This window comes from Ovis aries, chromosome 3 (genome assembly GCF_016772045.2).
Source record: "Ovis aries strain OAR_USU_Benz2616 breed Rambouillet chromosome 3, ARS-UI_Ramb_v3.0, whole genome shotgun sequence".
Classification (NCBI taxonomy): domain Eukaryota; kingdom Metazoa; phylum Chordata; class Mammalia; order Artiodactyla; family Bovidae; genus Ovis; species Ovis aries.
Window position 1 is genome coordinate 150214098 of NC_056056.1, and position 26497 is coordinate 150240594.

Here is a 26497-nt window from a genome sequence, read left to right on the forward strand (position 1 = left end):
TCGAGGCTGTATATTGTCACCCTGCTTATTTAACTTATATGCAGAGTACATCATGAGAAACACTGGGCTGGAAGAAGCACAAGCTGGAATCAAGATTGCCGGGAGAAATATCAATAACCTGAGATATGCAGATGACACCACCCTTATGGCAGAAAGTGAAGAGGAACTAAAAAGCCTGATGAAAGTGAAAGAGGAGAGTGAAAAAGTTGGCCTAAAGCTCAACATTCAAAACCTAAGATCATGGCATCTGGTCCCATTCAGTTCAATTCAGTCACTCAGTCATGTCCAACTCTTTGTGACCCCATGAATGGCGGCACACCAGGCTTCCCTGTCCATCACCAACTCCCGGAGTTCACCCAAACTCACATCCATTGAGTTGGTGATGCCATCCAGCCATCTCATCCTCTGTCGTCCCCTTCTCCTCCTGCCCCCAATCCCTCCCAGCATCAGAGTCTTTTCCAATGAGTCAATTCTTTGCATGAAGTGGCCAAAGTACTGGGAGTTTCAGCTTTAGCATCAGTCCTTCCAAAGAACATCCAGGACTGATCTCCTTTAGAATGGACTCATTACTCCATGGCAAATATATTAGGAAACAGTGGAAACAGTATCAGACTATTTTTTTGGGCTCCAAAATCACTGCAGATGGTGATTGCAGCCATGAAATTAAAAGACGCTTACTCCTTGGAAGGAAAGTTATGACCAACCTAGATAGCATATTGAAAAGCAGAGACATTACTTTGCCAACAAAGGTCCATCTAGTCAAGGCTCTGGTTTTTCCAGTGGTCATGTATGGATGTGAGAGTTGGACTGTGAAGAAGGCTGAGCACCGAAGAATTGATGCTTTTGAACTGTGGTGTTGGAGAAGACTCTTGAGAGTCCCTTGGACTGCAAGGAGATCCAACCAATCCATTCTGAAGGAGATCAGCCCTGGGATTTCTTTGGAAGGAATGATGCTAAAGCTGAAACTCCAATACTTTGGCCACCTCATGCGAAGAGTTGACTCATTGGAAAAGATTCTGATGCTGGGAGGGATTGGGGGCAGGAGGAGAAGGGGACGACAGAGGATGAGATGGCTGGATGGCATCACCGACTCGATGGACACGAGTGTGGGTGAATTCCAGGAGTTGGTGATGGACAGGGAGGCCTGTTGCGCTGCGATTCATGGGGTCGCAAAGAGTCGGACACGACTGAGCGATTGAACCGACTGACTGACTGACTGACTTTATACCAGACATAGATTCACTTGGATTATCTCACTCCATAGGACCACCCTGTGAGGTAGGTACTGCCATTATTTCTGTGAAGCAAATAAGGAAACCATGGCTTGAAGAGGCTAGGTGGCTTTGCCAAGGTTAACAACTGATAAGAGGAAAGGCCAGAATTGAAGCCAGATCTAACTACAAAGTCCAGGTTCTAATTAATATATGTAAATAGCTTAAAATAGAGCTCAGCATATAGTAAGCATGTAGGAAATGATAGCTTCTGAAATAATAATAATAATTTATTATAACATAATATTGTATGCCTTTGGCATTCAGTCAAAATTTCTATGCCTAAAATTTCTTATTCATAAGATTAGGACACCTATTTCACAAAGTTATTTTGAAAACCAAATAAATTCTGGCTATAAAGACATTAGAAAAATATACAGTGCTTAAAAAGACAGTCATTATTACATCACCACTACATGTAAAATCCTGTCTCATATCACAAAGGAGCCTTTTGCACTGTAGACACAAAAGCCCAGAATTTAAGCACCATCCTTGTAACAGATGTTACAGTAATAACTAGTAAAGCTGTCTTAAATGATTTCAATATAAATTCTTGCAGAATGACAGGGAAAGAGAACACTGAACTCTATTCATTAGCATGATTATACATTTGTTGCTCAGCAAGATATATTTGCTCTTTAGGTTCACTAGCATGGAGGGTGAACTTGGCTTTTACTGCAGTAGTTATGTTCAAGTACAGCCATGACAGAATATCTATAGTTGGAAGCATAACAATATAACCGTATTTTGGGCACAGCTAACTGTCTTACTTATTGATAATTACATTAAGACAATCAGAACAGCGTTAAAAAACCGTATTCTTTGTGTCGGTGGTCTGGTTGACTGTTTTTAAACTACTGGGTAGGTCTTTTTTTTGTTATCATTTTTATTTCTTTTAATATCTATTTACTTATTCGGCTGTGCTGGGTCTTAGCTGCAGTGTGTGGGATCTTTTACTTGTCACAGGTGGGTTCTAGTTGAACCTGGGCCCCCTGCATTTGGGAGCACGAAGACTTTGCCACTGGACCACCAGGGAAGTCCCTCTTTTTTTCTGTACTGATATACCTTAGTTTTCTGTTTATTCTTAACATTGTTAAGGATTTTTTTTAAATTTACATTAATAAAGAGAAATTTTAAAAAAAAGTTAAGGAAGGAGATTCTCAGTACATTCTGCTAGTCACTAAACCAGAGCGATTCTGTAAAAAGTAAGGATACATCCAACACAGTTTCCTTGGTTAGCTGAAATTTTAAAATATACATGTATACAGTAAAACAAAAAAGTTCTCAAGTATTTTTAAGCATCTATACATGAATATGGTTGTATCTGCATAACTCTAAATTTTCTTCAGGTTTTTTATTCTACTAAGGGAAATGCTGGTGAACCATTCCCTTTTCTAACTCTCAAAAAAGTCAATTACATTACTTAAAAATCACTTCAATATCTAGTACTTTATTTTCTAGAAACTCCTATGTTTAATCTAAATTCCTTATATTGCAACTTAAATCAGATTCCTCTCATTTCAGTCTTCTCTGTAAGAGACAAGTAAAACCAGGACTGTCAAAAAAGATGAAGTACATGCCTATACATATTTGAACAGCCAGAGACTGATTTTACTAAGGATAAATCTAAAATATTAATAAAGAAACATTTATTTCTTATTTTAGACATAGTTTTTTTAATTAAGGTAACAAGAAGTTACTTAGTAAATAAAAATGATTGTAAACAGCTATCAATAAAAATGAGTTCACTTTTCCATCTATACAATAAAGCATCAAACAAGTATTTTCTGAGCACCAATTCTCTTTGCCAGGCACCGAGTTAAATGTTAAGGAAATAAAGATGATATACGTATTCCCTGATTCTAAGAAATATACTCTTTAGTTAGGGAGGCAGACAAGGAAAGGAATACAGGGCAGAGTTACAGATCCATGCAACCGTGCCATGTGAACATTTAACTCAGAGCAGAAGGAAAGGCAGAAGTGATCATGGAGCCACTAAGTCAAGTCCCAGAAGAGAGATAGGAGTTTGCTAGGGCAAGGGCAATCCAAATTAAGAAGAGTGCATACTATTAAGTTAGTAAAAAGTAACTGCAGTTTTGCATTGCTGAAATTTGCCAGTTGCTATTAGAATACATTTTTAAATAAATGTGGTTATAGTACACATTATTCTAACGTGCATTTCTCACTTTATGTTTTGTTGTTAGTGACTTATCACATGCTATGTATTTTAGACTATGGAAATGATGTTAAACGAAAAGCAAATTTGAGAGATTTTGTTATTTGAGTTCAAAATGGGTTGTAAAGCACTGTGAACAACTTGCAACATCAACAATGCATTTGGCTCAGGAACTGCTAACAAACATGCAGTGCAGTGGTGGTTCAAGAAGTTTTGTAAAGGAAACAAGCACAGTGGCTGGCCATCAGAAGTTGATAACGACCAATTGAGAGCCATCATCAAAGCTGATCCTCCTACAACTAAACGAGAAGCTACTGAAGAACTGAATGTTGACCATTCTATGGTCATTTGGCATTTGGAGCAAACTGGAAAGGAGAAAAAGCCCAGTAAGTGAGTGCCTCGTGAGCTCACTGGAAATCAAAAAATAATAATAATAATTGTCATTTAGAAGTAAAAACTGCAATGCCTGCAGCCGGCATTGGTCGGCTGAAAGGGCCCAATTCTTCACGATAACACCCAATTGCACATTGCACAACCAGCACTTCAAAAGTTGAACAAATTGGGCTTCCAAGTTTTGCCTCATCTACCATATTCACCTGACCTTTCCTGCCAATGGACAACCGTTTCTTTAAGCATCTCAACTTTTGCAGGGAAAATGTTTCCACAATAAGCGGGATGCAGAAAATGTTTTCCAAGAGTTTGCCGAATCCCAAAACACAGATTTTTACACTACAGGAATAAATAAACTTATTTCTCATTGACAAAAATGTGTTGACTGTAACTGTTCCTATTTTAATTAATAAAGATGTGTTTGAGTCTACTTATAATGATTTAAAATTCATGGTCCGAAACCGCAATTACGTTTGCACCAACCTAGAAGAACAGGACAGCCTCCAAAAGCAAATAGCTCCTTTTAGTTGGAATGTAGGGTATGCATGGGAAATAATAGGAGACAGGACGGTGGGCTCATGCCATTTCATGAAGTGCCAGTTTGTACTGCTGAGGACAATTCACATTTTCCCTTACAATCTTAAACTGTAAATTCTACCAAAATAATTTCCTATAGAAGAATAAAGTCTAGAATAAATACAATGAGAATATCTAATTCCTAAGAATAAAATTAATGGTGTGCTACTAAATTGCCTTAGGTCTAGCCAGAAAGTCACAGCATCTGTCTTTAAACATAAACATACTTCCAACAGTATCCAGACCTGCAGTGACTGTCACTGTAAGATCATGACCTGAACATCAGATTCTCCCCATTTCATTTCTGGAAAATGTTACCCACTTTAACACACTGAATTTGACAAAATCACTTTCAATCATGCATTTGGATTTAGGATAGAAATCCAAGAATCTGTATGTGTATCTTTATCTACCATCCATATTACTGTCAGTCAAGAATTGTGTGTATGTCTGTGTGTTTAGCAAATACTGAGAAAAAAGTACTAAAATGGCTTATGATACAAAACACAACCTCTATCTTTAATAATACCAGTCATAATTCAATCCTAGAATCATCTATAATCTTGGAACATACTTAAACTCAAAAACACTGGTGATGAAATTTACACAATTAAATCTAGGTGCCCATAATCTCTGCCCCAAGATATAGAAACACACCTACAGATGTGCAAACCCAGTACATGAGTCACACTCTGCCTTAGCTAATCCAATACTGTAATCAGTTCCAATGGCAACAATCCCAGCACCTTGAATCGCAGGAAAATTAATATCAGCCTCAGGAACTCCCAAAGAAAGTCTTAGTTTAAGTCTTCTGTTGTAGTATAAAAATATGTACCAGAAAATCAAACACTGTTCTCCAGCAACATCAAGGGGAACAAATCTGTTCAACAGATCACGTAGCTCTCTACACTAAAAATTCACAGACTGTGCAACAGAAAGAAGATATACGATTGAAAGGTAGCAGCAAAAAGAGTATAGGCGTTCTCCAGAAAGTATTTCTCATAACTCTGAAAAATGGGATGATTATGTATATCGGATCTCACAGAGACAGTACATTCAATTTTCTATATTTATAACAGAATACCGTGTGGGTGTTCTTCAAATCAGTGATTATTTCTACATATCAATTTGCACAACTCTGTCAAATTAAACCAATGACTGCTTGATCCTTATAATAAACCCCTAGTTTATAAATTTATTAGCAGATACTACCCCCTAGCAGGGACTGAATGCTATATAATAAATATTTAACTTAGGAAATTTTACTAAACTGACCAACAATAAGAGGTAAAGTTCAAATATGAACTTTATAATCTTTTCCCTACTATGACACAACTAATAGTTCTTTAAAAGCATTTGGCTTTATGGCTTGTTCTTTAAAACAACAAAACACTAAACACAAACCACTCGTACTTCAATTTCATGTTAAAGAAATATATAAATTATTCAATATCAATCGAATCTGGTGGCTCAGACGGTAAAGAATGTGTCTGAAATGTGAGAGACCTGGGTTCGACCCCTGGCTTGGGAAGATCCCCTGGAGAAGGGAACGTATACCCACTCCAGTATTCTGACCTGGACAATTCCATGGACTGTACCTGCATAGTCCATGTAGTAACAAAGAGTCGGACATGACTGAGTGACTTTCACTTTCACAAGTATCAACATAACAATACAAGACATACATGAAAATCTATAGGAATCTTCACTTTTTATATAACGTCCTTTCAGTTCAGTTCAGTTCAGTCACTGTCATGTCAGACTCTGCGACCCCACGAATCGCAGGATGACAGGCCTCCCTGTCCATCACCTACTCCTGGAGTTCACCCAAACTTGATGATGTTATCCAGCCATCTCATCCTCTGTCGTCCCCTTCTCCTCCTGCACTCAATCCCTCCCAGCAAAAGGGTCTTTCCAATGAGTCAACTCTTTGCATGAGGTGGCCAAACTATTGGAGTTTCAGCTTCAGCATCAGTACTTCCAATGAACACCCAGGACTGATCTCTTTTAGGATGGACTGGTTGGATCTCCCTGCAGTCCAAGGGACTCTCAAGAGTCTTCTCCAGCACCACAATTCAAAAGCATCAATTCTTCGGCGTTCAGCTTTCTTCACAGTCCAACTCTCACATCCATACATGACGACTGGAAAACCCATAGCCTTGACTAGATGGACCTTTGCTGGGAAAGAAATGTCTCTGCTTTTGAATATGCTATTCAGGTTGGTCATAACTTTTCTTCCAAGGAGTAAGTGTCTTTTAATTTCATGTCTGCAATCATCGTCTGCAGTGATTTTGCAGCCCCAAAAAATGAAGTCGGACACTGTTTCCACTGTTTCCCCATCTATTTCCCATGAAGTGATGGGACCAGATGCTGTGATCTTAGTTTTCTGAACATTGAGTTTTAAGCCAACTTTTTCACTCTCCTCTTTCGCTTTCATCAAGAAGCTTTTTAGTTCCTCTTCACTTTCTGCCATAAGCGTGGTGTCATCTGCATATCTGAGGTTACTGATGTTTCTCCTGCCAATCTTAATTCCAGCTTGTGCTTCTTCCAGCCCAGTGTTTCTCATGATGTACTCTGCATATAAGTTAAATAAGCAGGGTGACAATATACAGCCTTGACATACTCCTTTTCATATTTGGAACCAGTCTGTTGTTCCATGTCCAGTTCTAACTGTTGCTTCCTGACCTGCATACAGGTTTCTCAAGAGGCAGGTCAGGTGGTCTGGTATTCCCATCTCTTTCAGAATTTTACACAGTTTGTTGTGATCCACACAGTCAAAGGCTTTGGAATAGTCAATAAAGCAGAAATAGATGTTTTTCTGGAACTCTCTTGCTTTTTCCATGATCCAGTGGATGTTGGCAATTTGATCTCTGGTTCCTCTGCCTTTTCTGAAACCAGCTTGAACATGTGGAAGTTCACGGTTCATGTATTGCTGAAGCCTGGCTTGGAGAATTTTGAGCATTACTTTACTAGCATGTGAGATGAGTGCAATTGTGCAGTGGTTTGAGCATTCTTGGCACTGCCTTTCTTTGGGATTTGAATTAAAACGGATCTTTTCCAGTCCTGTGGCCACTGCTGAGTTTTCCAAATTTACTGGCATATTGAATGCAGTACATTCAGAGCATCATCTTTCAGGATTTGAAATAGCTCCACTGGAACTCCATCACCTCCACTAGCTTTGTTTGTAGTGATGCTTCCTAAGGCCCACCTGACTTCACATTCCAGGATGTCTGGCTCTAGGTGAGTGATCACACCATTGTGATTATCTGGGGCATGAAGATCTTTTTTGTACAGTTCTTCTGTGTATTCTTGCCACCTCTTCTTAATATCTTCTGCTTCTGTTAGGTCCAGACCATTTCTGTCCTTTATCGAGCCCATCTTTACATGAAATGTTCCCTTGGTATCTCTAATTTTCTTGAAGAGATCTCTAGTCTTTCCCATCCTGTTGTTTTCCTGTATTTCTTTGCATTGATCGCTGACAAAGGCTTTCTTATCTCTCCTTGTATTCTTTGGAACTCTGCATTCAGATGCTTATATCTTTCCTTTTCTCCTTTGCTTTTTGCTTCTCTTCTTTTTGCAGCTATTTGTAAGGCCTCCCCAGACACCCATTTTGCTTTTTTGCATTTCTTTTCCATGGGAATGGTCTTGATCCCTATCTCCTGTACAATGTCACAAACCTCCATCCATAGTTCATCAGGTACTCTATGAGATCTAGTCCCTTAAATCTATTTCTCACTTCCACTGCATAATCATAAGGGATATGACTTAGGTCATACCAGAATGGTCTAGTGGATTTCCCTACTTTCTTCAATTTAAGTCTGAATTTGGCAATGAGTTCATGATCTGAGCCACAGTCAACTCCCGGTCTTGTTTTTGCTGGCTGTATAGAGCTTCTCCATCTTTGGCTGCAAAGAATATAATCAACCTGATTTCGCTGTTGACCATTTGGTGATGTCCATGTCTTGTGTTGTTGGAAGAGGGTGTTTGCTATGACCAGTGCATTCTCTTGGCAAAACTCTATTAGCCTTTGCCCTGCTTTATTCTGTATTCCAAGGCCAAATTTGCCTGTTACTCCAGGTGTTTCTTGACTTCCTACTTTTGCATTCCAGTCCCCTATAATAAAAAGGACATCTTTTTGGGGTGTTAGCTCTAAAAGGTCTTGTAGGTCTTCATAGAACCATTCAACTTCAGCTTCTTCAGCATTACTGGTTGGGGCATAGACTTGGATCACTGTGATACTGAACAATTTGCCTTGGAAACGAACAGAGATCATTCTGTTGTTTTTGAGACTGAATCCAAGTACTGCATTTCAGACTCTTTTGTTGACCATGATGGCTACTCCACTTCTTCTAAGGGATTTCTGCCCACAGTAGTAGATATAATGGTCATCTGAGTTAAATTCACTCATTCCAGTACATTTTAGTTCGCTGATTCCTAAAATGTCGACGTTCACTCTTGCCATCTCCTGTTTGCCCACTTCCAATTTGCCTTGATTCATGGACCTAACATTCCAGGTTCCTATGCAATATTTCTCTTTACAGCATTGGACCTTGCTTCTGTCATCAGTCACACCCACAACTGGGTACTGTTTTTGCTTTGGCTCCATCCCTTCATTCTTTCTGGAGTTTTTCTCCACTGATTTCCTGTAGCATAATGGGCACCTAACAACCTGGGGAGTTCCTCTTTCAGTATCCTATCATTTTGCCTTTTCATACTGTTCATGGGATTCTCAAGGCAAGAATACTGAAGTGGTTGCCATTCCCTTCTCCAATGGACACATTCTTCAGACCTCTCCCCCATGACCCATCTGTCTTGGGTGGCCCCACAGGGCATGGCTTAGTTTCAGTTTCATTGAGTTAGACAAGGCTGTGGTCCGTGTGATCAGATTTGCTACGATGGCTGTGACACACCGTGCAGAAGCACGGGCGAGAGGAGCTACCCCAAGCCCAAGGTGAGGGGCGGCAATGGAGAGTGCCAGGCTGCAACTGTGCAGGAGTGGCCGAGAGGAGCTACCCCATGCCCGAGGTCAGGAGGGGCGACCTCGTATAGGTAAGGAGCAGTGGCTGTGCTTTGCTCGAGCAGCCATGAAGAGATACACCATGTCCAAGGTAAGAGAAATCCAAAGGAGACAGTAGGTGTTGCAAGAGGGCATCAGAGGGCAGACACACTGAAAACATAATATGCTTTCAGTTCAGTTCAGTTCAGTTGCTCAGTCAGGTCTGACTCTTTGCAACCCCAAGAATCGCAGCACGCCAGGCCTCCCTGTCCATCACCAACTCCTGGAGTTCACTCAGACTCATGTCCATAGAGTTGGTGACGCCATCCAGCCATCTCATCCTCTGTCGTCCCCTTCTCCTCCTGCCCCCAATCCCTCCCAGCATCAGAGTCTTTTCCAATGAGTCAACTCTTCGCATGAGGTGGCCAAAGTACTGGAGTTTCAGCTTTAGCATCATTCCTTCCAAAGAAATCCCAGGGCTGATCTCCTTCAGAATGGACTGGCTGGATCTCCCTGCAATCCAAGGGACTCTCAGGAGTCTTCTCCAACACCACAGTTCGAAAGCATCAATTCTTCAGCACTCAGCCTTCTTCACAGTCCAACTCTCACATAATACATGACCACAGGAAATACCATAGCCTTGACTAGACGGACCTTAGTGGGCAAAGTAATGTCTCTGCTTTTGAATATGCTATCTAGGTTGGTCATATGCTTTACCTAGAACTAAATAAATATTAATGAAGAATAACAGAAAGGTAAAAAAAAAGACAGTTTTCAAAACTGAATACACAGGTATGTAAGAGGAATATACCATAAACCTGTATTTTCAAACCCAGGTGGTTATCATACTAGTTACTAGACTTATTAAAAATCTAAATATTGATTACATGTATGTAAAGCATACACACATATTCAATTTGCTCAAAATATACTGAACCAAATGCTAAGCAACTGTAAAAAAAAAAAAAAAAAGCCTCAAAACAAACTGCTTCATAAATAGGTCACTCATGACTTTCTGTGTCTGTCTCAGTCCAAACAAATTATCTAAAGAAATAGGCTTGATAATTCATTTTATACTTTTTTTTAACTTTTATTTATTTTTTTATTTTAAATTTTTATTTTTACTTATTTTACTTTACAATACTGTATTGGTTTTGGCATACATTGACATGAATCCACCACGGGTGTACATGAGCTCCCAAACATGAACCCCCCTCCCACCTCCCACCCCACATCATCCCTCTGGATCATCCCCGTGCACCATCCAAAGCAATATCTTCAAAAATAAAAAAGAAAATCTTTCTTTTAAAATGCAATATGGTGTTCTGGACTGAATCTTGGAACAGAGAAGGACATTAGTAGAAAACTGGAAAAATCCAAATAAAGTCTGTAGTTTATAGTTTTATACCAGTGTTAATTCCTTAGTTTTGACAAGTATACCTAAGTTATATAAGATTAACATTAGGGAAAACTGAGTAAAAGATATATGAGAATCACTGTACTATCTTTGCAACTTTTTTGTGATTCTAAAATTGTTCTGAGAAAAAGAAAAAAAAGCTGTATTTTAAAAATCACCTTGCACACCCAGTAATAAGTTTGAGAGGATTCACATTTTAAAAAACAACACTTACACTTACTTTTCTCTCCATCACCCCTAAACAAAATACATAAACCCAGGGGGAAAAAGACCAGACTAAAGACATTAAAATGTTAACATTGGCTCACTCAGTAGTAAGATGAAAAGCATTTTTCTCTTCATATTTTCTATAGTATGTGAACTGCTTTTATAATTAACAATAAATAGTTAACTAAAAAATATATAAACCAATACCTTATTAAAGGCTCCTTCAGAAAGAAAAGCTACAAATGTCTAAGCAGAGCCCAAAGGCAGAAGATATACGAAACAGGTCAGGGCAGAGTGCGAATAAACAGTGGCAAGAAAGATTGCCAGGAGAATCTAAGTAGGCAATACCTAATTAGTAAATGCTGGAAACCTGCCAATCCACAGAGCTTAACATCTACTCTTAGGCCAAAGGTGCTCACAGTAAGCAATGTTATGCTCAGAATTCATGTCTCAGGGGAGTGTCACAAAAGAACCCCTAATACCAGGAATTTATAGGATACATACCCTGGATTTATTCCAAACAAAAATGCAGTTGGACATGCACAACTTCCCAGTGAGAACTTCTAGAAATACTTCAGGATGACAGTGTGTCCTCTATATTTTTCTACTTATTCTTTCCTAAGACCTTCCAACAATCTATGACCAGTCTTTAGCCCAAAGATCTAAAAATGGTACTCTGACGCTATTCAGCAACATGGACAGAGACCATCAGGATAGCAGAATCAAATCCTATTTTGGAAGTCTGAGAGGCGAGTATCACAAAAATTTTCAGTATCTTCAGAGTAAAATATATTCTGACAATCTCATTCAGCCATAAGAGGGGAAATTTTAATCAACAACAAATGTTTAAACAACAATCAAAATAAAATACATCTGTCCCTTAAAGGGAAGTGCCAGTGGAATCAAATAGACTGAATTTTGATAAAGAACCTCTTTAAAGCTATAATTGGGGCAATTTGTGTGTCAGGCTTTCTGTCTAGGTTTGGGGTTGTTTTTTAAAAACAGATTTTAATTCTTTATTTATGGGCACCTTCACTCTCAGTTGATAGTTAGCATGTCCTAGAGCTGTCACTTAATAAACACGTATACACATTTCTTTGTTAAGTTTATTCTTTCAAATCCTAGACTCTGTAATCAGACACCCGTGCCTATTAGGAACAGGTGCAAAAAAAGGCCCTCTACACAGAGACCACACATTTTATGTTCAAGAACACAGTCATCACTTCACAGGCTTCTTAATGGCAATTCTAAGCATCAGAAGACTCTTCTGCTTACATTCCAATTCTTGGTCATGTTTAAGAGGTTACCAAAAAAGTGATCTTCAGGAATGGTGACTGCAAATATTATCACTGTTATTACTTCTAATACCAACAAAGATATATACCATTTTCATCAAAACCGAGACACAACTGATTTTAAGACTGCTATTTTGTATCCCACCAAGAAACAGAAGGTGTCAAACTACAGCATGCCACTGGTTATAAGATATACCCAAATTTCAGTGAATAAAACTGGAAAATGTCCCTTGGAATCAATGAAATACCACACAATCAATGAAGACTATCAACTAACACTAATGAAAGGATGTTTAAAATATCTTTTTCTTTATGCTTTCCTATAAACCAGACATAATTAAAATCAAGTAACAGGATTTTGGGGGCTTCCAAGATGGCGCTAGTGGTAAAGAACCTGGCTGCCAATGCAGGAGACGTAAGAGATGCGGCTCAATCCCTGGGACAGGAAGATTTCTGGAGGAGGGCATGGCAACCCACTCCAGTATTCTTGCCTAGAGAATCCCATTGACAGAGGAGCCTGGTGGGCTACAGTCCATGTGGTTGTAAAGAATGGAACATGACTGAAGCAATTTAGAATACACAACAGGATTTCAGTGTCCAATACCCAATATTCTTTTGAGCCATGATAACATTTGTCCAGAGAACAATCTTGTATTGCAGACTGTTGGTAACTATCTTTTCCATCTTCAAATGGGAAACTTAAGGGGAAAAAAAAAATCAATCAAGATTTTTGAAAGACAAATTTAGAATTTTTAGTATCCCTGTCTACAACTTTAACAAAGACAATATGCACTCTCTCCCTATAGGTTTGGTGGAGTTTTTTGCTTCAGATTTATCTTGATCTTAAACTCAGAATATCAATCATCTGTGATAAAGAGAATTCTGAAGAGGTGTATTCGAAACTATAGCTAAGGTCACTGGGGCTATTCCCTCTGAGCACAACTTACGATAAAACAGAATTTGAAAGCAATGGCTAGAACAACTCCTTTCTTTTTTAAAAAAGACAAATGAGGAGAAACAAATCTCTATGGAAAACAGTCAGAATTTCTAAGATGTTTTCCTCTGTCACAGTTTCAAAATGCTTGTTCACTAGTACTGGCTGAAGTTATCTACCTTAAATTCTCTTAAACAAAACACTAAGAAACCAAACCCCCACCCCAAGAATATCAGTCTCATAAAATATTCTTGTTAGAGCCTCAAAATTTTTAATTTTCTGCATGCAAATTCCAAATTTGAATTCTCTGAAACTATTAACCCTGCTTAAAAAAAAAAATAAACTGTTTCTAAGGCAAGAATTTTAATCCTCATATAATGAATAAATGACCCACACCAGGTCTGCTTTCTGAATGTATTTTGAAATACCACATTATAATCTGAAATAATGCTTCATTTCAAGCATCCTAAATTCCTCCAATAGAAGGCAGTATCAATCTATGGTAGTGCTATGATATAGTGCAAATATGAGCCTTAGAATCAGAAAGAGCTGAGTTCTTACTTAACATCTCTGAATCTATGTTTCCCATAGGCAAGTTAAAAACACCATCACTGCCTAACTCATATGATTTTTACAGGTTTAGAGGCTGCTGCAGAAATCTGGAGTCTAAATTAGAGTAGCGAACAATGAAGATGGAGAAAGAAGGAAGGATTAGAGCAATACTCAGAAGTAAGCATCAACAATACTTGCTAACCAACTAGATTGGAAAGAAAAGCAGGAGTCAAGGAGCATACCTACATTTCCACTTAGTTAACATCCATTCAAACAGCTAGAAAACACAGCAATGACACAAGGTTTAGAGAAGCAGATAGCTCAATTTTGAACATATTGTAATGCCTATATATCCAAGTGGAAATGCTCAAAAAACAAACAAATACAAGTACAGAGGCAGAAGAAAGAGCTAAACTGGAGATAAGGATCTAAGAGTCATCAGCTTATGGATGCATGGCAGAGGACAAAATGAGATTGCCCCAGTGAGAAGAAAAGTAAGACTGAGAGAAACTCAGAAACACCAACATTTAAGGAAACTACAGAGAAAGAGAAGCCCACAAAAGAGATTGAACAGGCACTAAGAAGCAGGAAGAAAATCACCAATAATAAGGTATCACAGTGTTAGGGAAGCACAGTGATTGAAACCGCCCACCCTGGCCAGGTACCATAGTAACCATTTGCATGAGTTGTTTTATGACAGGAGATCCTGATAAGGAATACAGAACTAATAAGCCACCACCAACCGGAAGAGTTCGAGAAAGGTCTAAAGGAGACACTGTGTGTCCGTCTACTTCCCAGAATCCCTCTCACTAGCATCCATCTTGGCTGAGCGATGCGTGCGCCACCAGGAAAAGACTCTGAATTAGAATGATTGGTCAAAGAGCACTTGGAAACTAATCCCATCATCATAAAACCCGACATTGTGAGCCACGCGGCAGAACAGTTCTCCTGGGTTTCCTTACCCTGCTCTCCACCCGGGTGCCCTTTCCCAATAAAGTCTCTTGCTTTGTCAGCACGTGTGTTTCCTCAGACAATTCATTTCCGAGTGTTAGACAAGAGCCCAGTTTTGGGCCCTTTAAGGGGTCTGCCTTCCTGCAACAACAGGAGCCTAGAGAAGACAATGATTCAAGGTGAGATGGGATATAGGGAACAGTCTAGTATCAATCAGTAAGGTAAGATTGCAGAAACCATATTAAGTTAGTTTGGAGAAAATAATATGCAGCAATAAGAAGTAAGTCAGCTGTCTTTAAGCTTTTTGTTTTACGGTATAATGGACTCAACTTGGACAAAACCACAGGCATCTATGAGAATAACATAGATTTCCATCAATCTAACAAAGAACTGATTTCCCTTTAAATGTTGAGTTCTTTCTCAATCACTACCAGCGTTCAGCAGATTCTGCTACTGGTTAAGAATTTGGATGAGATGACTTGAGTTTCTTACAACTGAAGTAAATTTCAAAAACTAACCTAAAAAATACTTTGCATTAAAAAGAACACAGAGAAAGATGTAAGAAAAGAGCTTTTAAATACTTAGAAATATAAAGTAATGGTTCTACGGAATTTTAAAAACCATATTCAACTAATCCTAAGCAAAATGCAAAGAAAAAAATAAAGAAAGGAAAACAAGACAGAGATAACTCCAATGAACAGCAAGAAAGAAAAACTGTTCATCATTTTTTGTCCATTTCAAAGTTGTTTACAATCTTGCCTGACAAAAATCTTGCATGGCTCCCCCTATTCCCCCGAAAGTAAAAATTAAAAAACTTTTTAACAGCCTGGCCTACAAGGTCTCAAACACTTTAGTATGGTTTTCTGCCCTTCTGACTCCAGTACTGATCACAGGTGCTTAAACAACTCTCCCCTCCACTCTGCTCCAGCTACACAGGCTGGCTCCTGGCTGTTTCTGAATACACTAAATATGCTCCTACCTCAAGGTTTCTGTAATTATTCTATCTGCAACACTCTTCTGCCAAATACCCACATAGCCTGTTCCCTTACTTGTCTCAGGTCTTTGTTCACAAACCAATTCTTAAGAGAACTCTCCTGAGCAATCTACAGAAAACACCTAAACCTTCACTCCACAAAAGCAACCCGTTCCTATTATACTGCTTTGGTTGGTGGTTTAGTCATTAAGCCGTGTCCGATTCTTATGACTCCATGGAGCCCACCAGGCTCTTCTGTCCATGGGATTTTCCAGGCAAGAATACTGGAGTGGGCAGTCATTTCCTTCTCCAGGGGCTCTTTCCAACCCAGGGATCAAACCAGTGTCTCCTGCATTACAGGCAGATTCTTAACCAACTGAGCTGCCAGGGAAGCCCTATTACACTGCTATGTTATTCACCAAATGACTATTGCCAGCAGCTATGCTATATTTTAATTTCTTCTTCCCTAAAGCCACAACAAAATGTAAACTCCATGGGGGCAAAGATTTGTCTTCACTGCTGTATCCCCAGTGGCTTGAGAGTGCCATACACATGTTAATTGCTCAGATAGTTTTACTTTGAATGAATAAATACCCTATTATTGGATAATGTCTTACATTAGCAACACACATATGATAAATGCTGCCCCTGAATTTCTAAAAATATTAAAACATATCGATAAAACTATAAACAATCTCATATTTCTACTGGTTAATATATCACTTAATAGTTATTTTTTAATAGTTATTTTTTTTTTCTCCTACCAGTTTTATTGAGAAGTAATTGACATACAGCATGTATAAGTTTAAGATGTACGGCATAATGATCTGACTTATAATATGAAATGATTACTACAATATAGCGAACATTCACTTTCTCACACAGATACAAATAAAATAATTTTTTTCTCCTTAATTTTTTTCTCCTTTTCTCCTTTCTCTTAGGACTTACTCTTTTAACAATTTTCATGGATAACATTCAGAGGTGTTAATTATATTTATCACATGGTACATTACATCCCTAGTACTTGTCTATCTTCTAACTAAAAGTTTATACATTTCAGCTACTTGCATTCTTTAAAATAGAGCTTAAAATTATCAGTTAGATTTGTATAAACACTGACAGTCACTTCATGAAAAATGCTGTGAATTTTAGTATATAATGCCACAAAATTTCTCTTAGAAGTAATGCTATCATGTGGTTTAAAAGTGGGCAAGTATACTCACAAGATTCAAACTGTATCAGATGTCTTCCTTTTCATACTACATAAAGACTGCCATCTGGATTACAGTTTTTATACATGCGATGCCTCAAGAGTATCTGGGCAACTCAATTGCCTAAGAGTCATTATCCAAGCTGTATCAATTCCTCCAAGCTAGGTCAGTCCTTGAAGTTCCTGAAGTCTTGGGACGGGCCTACTTGAAGGAGAATACTCTAGGACTGAGACTACTGTTTATATTAACCTTCAAAGGTACCTAATATTAACTAGTATTGTCTCAATAGCAGCTGAACTACCTGTGATGTGCAATTCCAAAATCAATATCTTTGGTCTAATTATTTGATATATCTATGATTCAGTTACTTGGGAGTTACTTCAGCTAAAAAAGGAATGCAATTACGTAAGTGGAAAGCACAAGTCTGGAAAATCACAGGCTGCTGAAATAATGATTAAGCTATTAACAGTATATTAATTTCTTCAAATATTTTCTTTCTCTGCATTAATTGATGCAAAAATCTGTTTAAAAATTCAAAGAACAAAGGGCTCATCTTTTTTCTCTTCATCTACAAGTAAGCCAAAAGTAAACCTAAAAAAGGCTGTAAATTCCTATTATGTTAAGGCTGAAATTTGTTTAAGATTGGGTTAGCTACCATGCACATTTTCACTTTAATTAAATTACTAAAAAATAACATATTTATTTGTTAAAACTAAGTATGACTGATAGAAAGGGAAAATACTCAGAATATATTACTCCTCCTTGTTACCAGCCAAGATATATGTGGATTGGAGGCAACAAATGCTGTTTTCCTAATGTATGGAAACCAATTAATCTTTCAAGTCTCCAAGGCAAAATTGTTCTGAAAACAGAAAAATAAGTTACTTATTTGAAATCAACATCTCTATATAAATTACTAAAAATAAGATTATATTAAAGAGTTAAGAAAGAACTTTCAGGCAACAAATTACTCATTTAAAGGTGTTGTCAATATTTCTGACAAGAATTTTGGTTGATTTAAAGATTAAAAATTTTTATGATAGTAAAGGACTTAGATTATAATAAACACAACTTTCTAACATTTGTGAGCAGGCTTTCAGCTGGCAGCAAATGCAGCGTAATAAATGTTGGGCCTGTTTGCAAGAACCAGTTATGCAATATCCTCAAGCAAATTACTCTTTTACTAGATTTTTTTAAACTTTTGTTGCTCCAGGAGTAAAACACATTTAAGAGTGGAATATAAGCAAAAATCTGGTAAAAGTTGTGAAGCACATGCTTTCTGGGTTTAAAAAAACATTTTGAGGGTTCAGTACTTTTTTATAATAAACTTTATTTTTAGAACAATTTCAGAAAAAAACAGAGGATAATACACACTTCCCATATACCCCACATCCAGCGTTATCTATTAACGTTTTATATTGGTATTGTAACTTTGTTACAACTGTTGTTGTTCAATCCCTCAGTCTTGTCTGACTTTTTGCAACCCCACTAACTGCAGCATGCCAGGCATCCCTGTCCTTCACTATCTCCTGGAACTTGCTCCAACTCATGTCCATTGAGTTGGTGATGCCATCCAACCATCTCATCCTCTGTCATCACCTTCTTCTCCTGCCTTCAATCTTTCCCGGCATCACAGTCTTTTTCTAATGAATCAGCTCTATCCATCAGGTGGCCAAAGTATTGCAGCTTCAGCATCAGTCCTTCTAATGAGTATTCAGGATTGATTTCCTTTAGGATTGACTGATTCGATCTCCTTGCAGTCCAAGTGACTCTGAAGTCTTCTTCAACACCACAATTCAAAAGCATCAATTCTTCAGTACTCAGCCTTCTTTATGGTCAACTCTCATATCCATACATGACTACTGGAAAAATCATAGCTTTGCCTAGACAGACCTTTGTCAGCAAAGTAATGTCTTAATTTTTAATATGCTGCCTACATTTATCATAGCTTTTCTTCCAAGGAGCAAGCATCTTTTAATTTCATGGCTGCAGTCACCATCTGCAGTGATTTTGGAGCTCAAGAAAATAAAGTCTGCCACTGTTTCCATTGTTTCCTCATCTATTTGCCACGAAGTGATGCGAATGGATGCCATGATCTTCACTTTCTGAATGTGGAGTTTTAACCCAACTTTTTCACTCTCCTTTCATCAAGAGGCTCTTTAGCTCTTCTTCACTTTCTGCCATTAGGGTGGTATCATCTGTGTATCTGAGGTTACTGATATTTCTCCCAGCAATCTTAATTCCAGCTTGTGCTTCATTCAGCCCAGCATTTCTCATGAGGTACTCTGCATATAAGTTAAATAAGCAGGGTGACAATATACATCCTTGACGTACTCCTTTCCCAATTTGGAACCAGTCTGTTGATCCATGTCCGGTTCTAACTGTTGCTTCTTGACCTGCACACAGGTTTCACAAGAGGCAGGCAAAACTTTCCACCGTTTATTGTGATCCACACAGTCAAAGGCTTTAGTGAAATCAATGAAGCAGAAGTAGGTGTTCTTCTGCAATTCTCTTGCTTTTTCTATGATCCAATGGATGTTGTCAATTTGATCTCTGCTTCCTCTGCCTTTTCCAAATCCAGTTTCAACATCTGGAAGTTCTTGGTTCACTTTGAAGAAGTACTGGTGAAGCCTAGCTTGGAGAATTTTGTGCTTTACTTTGCTGCCTTGTGAAATGAGTGCAATTGTGCGTGCAGTGGTCTGAAGATTCTTTGGCATTGCCCTTCTTTGGGGTTGGGATGAAAACTGACCTTTTCCAGTCCTGTGGCCATGGCTGCGTTTTCCATATCTGCTGGCAGACTAGTGCAGCGCTTTAACAGCATCATCTTCTAGGATATGATTTGAATTTCTTGGTTTTTACATAAGTCTTTTTGTGTCAGGATCCTACCCATGATACCACATTACATTTAATCATCATATGCCTGTAGGCTCCTCTTGGCTCTACAGTTTCTCAGATTTTCCTTGTTTTTGATGACCCTAATACTCCTGGGGAATACAGGTCAATTATACTGTTGAACATCCCTCTAACAGGACTTATCTCATGTTCTTCCTTTTTTAAAAAAATTCAATTTAACTTTCAATTCAATTCAATTTTCAATTAAAAACAAAAACAAAAAACCAGTCCATTTCTCCCACCCTCCACCCTCTGCCTCTGGCAACCACTGCACTCTTCAATCTATAAGCTGGGCATGGTGAGGTGCAGGTGATTGGTTTCTTTGTTTTTAGATTCCACATATAATAAGTTCTTTTACTGGTAAGTCTTTTACTGACTTATTTTACTTAACATAATGCCAAGTCAATCCATGTTACAACTGTCAACATTTCTTTTTATGGCTGAATAATATTCCATTGTATATAAATATCACTTCATTATCTATTAATCCATTATGGATAGTTAATTATTTCCATATCTTGGCTATTACAAATCATGCTACAATGAACATGGGGAGGTGCATATATCTTTTTGAGCGAGTGCTTTTATCTTCTTCAGATAAACACCCCAAAGTGAAATTGCTAGATCATATGGTAGTTCTTGGAGAAGGGCATGGCAACCCACTCCAATATTCTTACCTGGAGAATCCCATGGACAGAGGAGCCTGGCAAACTACAGTCCACAGGGTTGCAAAGAATCAGACATGACTGAAACAACTTAGCATGCATGCACACATGGTAGTTTTAGTTTTAATTTGAGGAACCTCTATACTATTTACCATAGTGGCTACAACAATTTACATTCCCATCAACATACACAAGGGTTTCCCCTTCCTCCACATCCTAACCAACATCTCTTAATTCCAGTCTTACTGATTAGAGTCATTCTAGCAGGTGTGAGGTGCTATCTCACTGTGGCTTGAATTTACATTTTCCTGATGATTAATGACATAAAGCATCTTTTCATGTACTTGCTGGCTATCTGTATGTCTTCCTGGTGAAAAATTTCCATTTGGGTTTTCTGCCCATTTTTTAAACTAGATTGTTTTTTGCTATGGAATTAGAGTTCTTCATATATTCTGGATATTAACCCCTTATCAGATATATGATTTGCAAGTATTTTCTCCTACTCAGAAGGTTGCCTTTTTTGCTGTTGTTGATGGGTTTCCTTGCTGAGAAGTTTTTAGTTTGATGTAATCCCACTTATTTTTGCTTTTGTTGCTTTTGCTTTCAGGGTCAGATACAAAAAATCATTACCAAGACCTATGTTAATAAGATTCCCAACTAGACAACATATTCTTAGTACTTCCAAATAATTCTAAAGTTAAAGTACAAAATAAACAATTATCAGGAAAACCTCATTCACTTGGGAAACTATTATCACAGTATACATGACCGAAAGGGATACGTCAGAAAGAACATGTATCTCAAGATAAATTTTTTTATCAACATGAAAGTATAAGCCTAACAAGCAAAATAAACTCATTCCCATTTCATCCACCACAGAACACCCTTCCCTTTACCCAAAACACACACATATATATATACACAAGGTAAACATTTTAAACCTAAACTGTAACCCTCTGGCTCACATGAAAACAGAACTATTTTAACCACACACAAGCTCCCGCACTCAGACTTGTGGTTTCTACATGCTGCCCACACAGCATTTTGTGAGCATGTGATTAGGAGGAATGATGCACAATCACACCACATTCCTTCCCTCAGCTCACACATCAAGAACTTGCCCTCTCAGCTGCATTCTTCTCCCAACAGCCATGGTCACCTTAGCAACCCTATGCTCCTAATATGGACAGCTGCTCCATTTAAAGTCAGCCCTTCTTGGCAGGGAAAATGCTTGTTCTTCAAATTGGGGGAGAGAGGAGAGGTTTTCCTTTCAATACACATTGCAGGGGTTGATTTAACTTGATCAGCACTTTTGTCTGCGGCAGCAATTTGTGTTGAGTTTCAACCTACTTTGAGTTTTGCTTTTTTGTTTTTAATTTAAAAGCAAATGGCTAAAAAATAAAATCAAAGCAGCTAAAATAGAATTCTCAGAAAGAGTGGAACATGAAACAAAAAGGTATCTGAAATAACTCTATTTTATAAAAAGATACAGCTATCTACATTTTTGAAAGTTAAAATTTACTTAGTCTGAACCACAATATCTGAAGCCTTAATATACAGTAAGAAGTCAGTCAGGAAGACCTGTCATAGCCTATTTTTGAACAACAACATTGCTAAGTTTCAAAGTGCTGTAACTCCAATCTATTTAATAGGCTATGAGTCGATCTGCTTCCCTTTATCCCACCACCTACATGTGAAATCTTTCCACAGGCTCAAATGTAAACCAGATATTGAACCAAATGACCAGTATAATCCCAGGATCCTCTAGACCTGGAATGACCTAGCACAGCACTGGATTACTCAAAACCAACCTTGATCTGTGTGTGTACCACTAAAGCCAGGCCTGAACCAAAGCAAGTCTCTCAGATGAAAGATACAGGTTTATGATACAGTTTGCCTGATTTTCATACTAAAAACAAATTATTGGGGAGGGGTGGGGCTACCACATTCTGAAACATGTGAGATCAAATTGCTTGTTCCATACCCACAAAAGGAATCTAATTCCCATTAGTCAAAATTAAACACTTTATTTTTGCGTAAAACAGGCAAGTTCAAACTAAAAAAATTCACAGTATTTGTATATTTGTTCTAAGCTGGAAAACTGCTGAAATAATTTTAATGTGGGCAAAATCCATATTAATTTATTAAGTACTATTATAGTGAATGTTAAGTTCAATGAATACCATCTATATCATTTACTGGTTATATTTTTGCATGTATATGTGTGTTTTTTAAACTTCTCAGGCTATGCAGTTCTTTTGGTTAGAAACATTTCTTCCACATTAAAACAATCTTTGTAATTACATCTTTTATACAGAGCAAAATATCCATTTATAGGGTGGCAATGTAGATTAGTAAAAAGAAACTAAAGCTGATTTTATGACTGGTTTCCTTATTTGTAAAATGATAATAATATTCATTCTACTGATGGCATGTGTCAACATAACAATGTAAAAATGATGAAATTATTATGCCATACAAAAAACTCCAAAGTTTAAGCGACCAGACAAAGGGACTATATATTACGTGAGGTCTAATTCCCTGAATTGCTATTTTTGAAAAGAGTCAAGGGAGTATTCAACAATGAATGGAATACCAAATCAGTATCAATTTCAAGAGGTTCCAGTCTTCCAACCAAATATTTTACAAATATTTAAGTGCTGACATATAAATAACTACTTCTTTCAAAAAGCCTCAACACTGGCTTTTAGCAGATGTGAATTCCCTGACCCTTTTCCATTCCACTACTGAATCAATTCCACATTTCCTCCTGTCCCCTAAGATCCTCTTCCCACCAAAAGAACACTGCTCCCAAATACCTCATTATCTTTTTCCATCTGACAGAAGCCCCTCTCTGATATGATCAGTGCTATCATTATCCTCCTTAATGTCAGGGTCCATCTTATCCTCTCCTAGGAGTTTCTCCCTCTCCCCCTCTTCAAGACTACAAGGCATATCATCACCACAAACTGGGAGATTTCAAAGTTTCCACTTATAGTATCTAGTTAGGGGATCCAAGAGAAGTTACTTCTGCTGACACTATGCTTACCACAGATGAAAATGTCTCTCTGCATCTCAAATTTAGAATCTTGCATCTGTACTGTTCTTACTCTGTGTTACGATTCAGTGATGGGGATTCAAAGAACATGATTCTGCTTCAATGGAGTAACAGAAAAAAGAAGATGTTCATATATAATTTAATGCAGAAATTAATTAACAAGCAATAAGTAATGAGCAGATTCTCTAATATTACTGGTATTATCTTTCAACTATTGGGCTTTTGCCAGCTAATATTGAGACCTAAGCATTTTAACATACTGTTTCTAGAAAAAAAAATGTATGTTTCTCTTAGGCCCTACAATTCTTTTCTTTGAAAATTCTAACAGACTCCTAGATAGACACTCTTCTAAATAGATGTTTATATTTCCTGTAATCTTCCACAGGATCCTAACTTCTGTTCTAATTCTTAACTTCAATTCTAATATAAAGAAATAAGCATAAATTGATCTTTACTTAAATGAAACTTAAATGCTCATTTTATGTGCCTTATACGTTTAAGAAATTTTACATCTAATAGCTTCATTTTAACAAACAACCTGGAATACAAGAAACCAGTTGGACAAAACAAATTAGATGACCACTCAGGCAGATCTTAGAAAAAAAATAAGAGAGTAAGGTGGAGGGGACTATAAGAATTAGATTATTACCTAATGTATAATTAAAATATAAGCATATAAAATAATAAAACCTTTAATAAGATAAAAACAAAAAGATACACAACAAATACATTTAAAGGTCACTTATACAGGGACTAGTTAGAAAATGGAAGAACAATTCTTTAATCAACCAATGATAAGTGGATATGATACAAACTGAGGAATATCGCTAACTCACTATCCCTAACTGTGAGGTTAAAAACTAGTACTTAGTATTAATCATGTGGCCTCTCTCTCATCATTCAGCGATCATTCATCCCATCAGTGATCACTACTGAATTATTACTTTATTTAAATCCATGGTTGTCTGTGGGTCCTTTTTATCACCCTAACACTTCAGGATATGTTCCCATTTCAGTACAGTAACATTTTGTAAGGATTACTGTTTCTTCAACTCTCAGCTTGACACTTTTCTTTTTAAATGGCACTCCAAAATAAGGTACAATAGCTAGCATAAAAAAGGTGCAAATTTTTGTGCATTTTAAATTCTGTATGCACCTAAATCATGTTGTGTCTCAAGCAGCAACATATGTTTTGACGTACAATTCTAGACTAGTCAACATGAAATCCTCTGCCTTTCCTCCTGTCTTCAGTGGAGAGCAGAAGTTAAACCTGTGTTACAGGACTATGGCAGGGTTAAGGGGAATTCCCCAGGCTTAGCAATAGTGGAGGCTAGAGCTGTTACCACTCCTCGGTCTAAAGGGTAAAGGAAGTGTCATTACCAGGCCCTAGAAGAGTAGTGGCAGAAGAGGGCCTCTTGACAGAGGCAACAGCAACACACTGGTACTTCAGACAAAGCCATCCTATTTCATAATAAACAAAAGCTGCCCCAAATTTAAATAACTTTTAAAATTCTGATAAAATATACATAACATAAAATTTATCATTTTTAAATGTAGGGTTAGCAATAATTTAACTTGCCATGTCCTTTTAATACCTTTAACTGTGTAGCAGAGTGATACTATATAAATGTGAATAATCCTTTTAAGATCATTTTTACTCTAAAAAAATTATGAAAACATCTGGATATGTACAAAAATATAGATCTACTGAATACATATAGGGGAACCCTATGGGCACAGACAACATATATATAGACAAGATATGCATCATCAATGTATCATACTTTTTACTGATGAATGACATTTAAGTTTTATTTGCCAAAAGAACAGTTGTCAAAGATGTAACAGATCAGTTCACTAAGATTAAATTTTCTGAAATTTCCGTTTTAACTTTTAAGTATTGTTGTCCAGGAAAAGAAGGATCTGGATCTCTCCTGAAGTACTGCCTTTCAATAATGCCCTGGAAGATCAGACAGTGCTATTCAAAGGTTCAAGGATCCCCTCCCTTAACCTCCTATAAGTAGAAGAAAAAAGTAGGGGGAAAGAGTTTCACAAGAAACTTGGAAATCAAAGCTTGGTAATTCGCTCTCCCTTCCTCCTTATTAGCTAATGGGTCCCCTTTATTTCCAGTTATCAGGATAAAAACTGACTTGCTTAACTAAATCTGTGGCACATACAAGAACAGGTAGAAAAGATATGTGTTGGGTGTGCGTGTCCCCCTCAGGACAGAGGATACTGAAAAAGGAGAAAAAATGAGAAAGTTATTTGATCTGACAGATTGAATTCATCTGTAGTGATCACTACTACAGATGCCAAAAGTTCCTGAGAAAACTTAACCAAATAAGTTCTTAATGCTGCCAAGCAATTGATTTTAAGTTATCTGGTAGAAGGTAAGCACACTGATAATGAAATTTTTCTATCTATTCACGTGAACATTTCACCCTTTATAAATCTAAAGAGAATAATAATGTACATCAATGATGATTTAAACTCCATTGTAAAGGTGATCATTCAGGATTTTTTTTTTAAATACTAGATGTTGCTCAATCTTTTACTACTTATCTGGTAGGAAGCATTCCACTTTTTAAATAAAGGAGTTATACATTTTCCATAGATAGAAGTATAGCTAAATAATCTCCTTTAACTTACAATCCCTAAGAGAGTTCCTATGATCCCACTTTATAGTGAAGTCATTTAGATAGCACTATCCACTGAGGTAAAAGGTAAATGGGCCTCAATGAAAAAAAAGAACTTTTTCCTCAAAATGGTCAAACCTACTCCTAAAGACGCTAGAAATGAGCCCTGACTATGAAAAGCAGTATTTGAATTTCAAGGTGACTATTTTAATCAGATCCTTTTAATCCTAACTTTAAATAAGATGACCTGTGTCCTGCTAGCAAATTCTGAGGTAGTAAAGGAATAGCTAATAA

The 26497-nt window shown here is 37.4% G+C and overlaps 1 protein-coding gene across 7 annotated transcripts in view; it reads right to left on the reverse strand.

The window, feature by feature from the left end:
* Positions 1-26497, reverse strand: part of FRS2 (fibroblast growth factor receptor substrate 2) — a 152132-nt gene that overhangs the window by 27945 nt on the left and 97690 nt on the right. For 3 of the 7 annotated variants that reach the window (XM_060412802.1, XM_060412800.1, XM_060412801.1), the window contains one exon: positions 14777-14922. The exons of the other annotated variants lie outside the window; for them this stretch is intronic. The gene's annotated coding sequence lies outside the window, so the exon portion shown is untranslated. The remainder of the gene's footprint in view (positions 1-14776; positions 14923-26497) is intronic. 7 annotated transcript variants of the gene reach the window in all.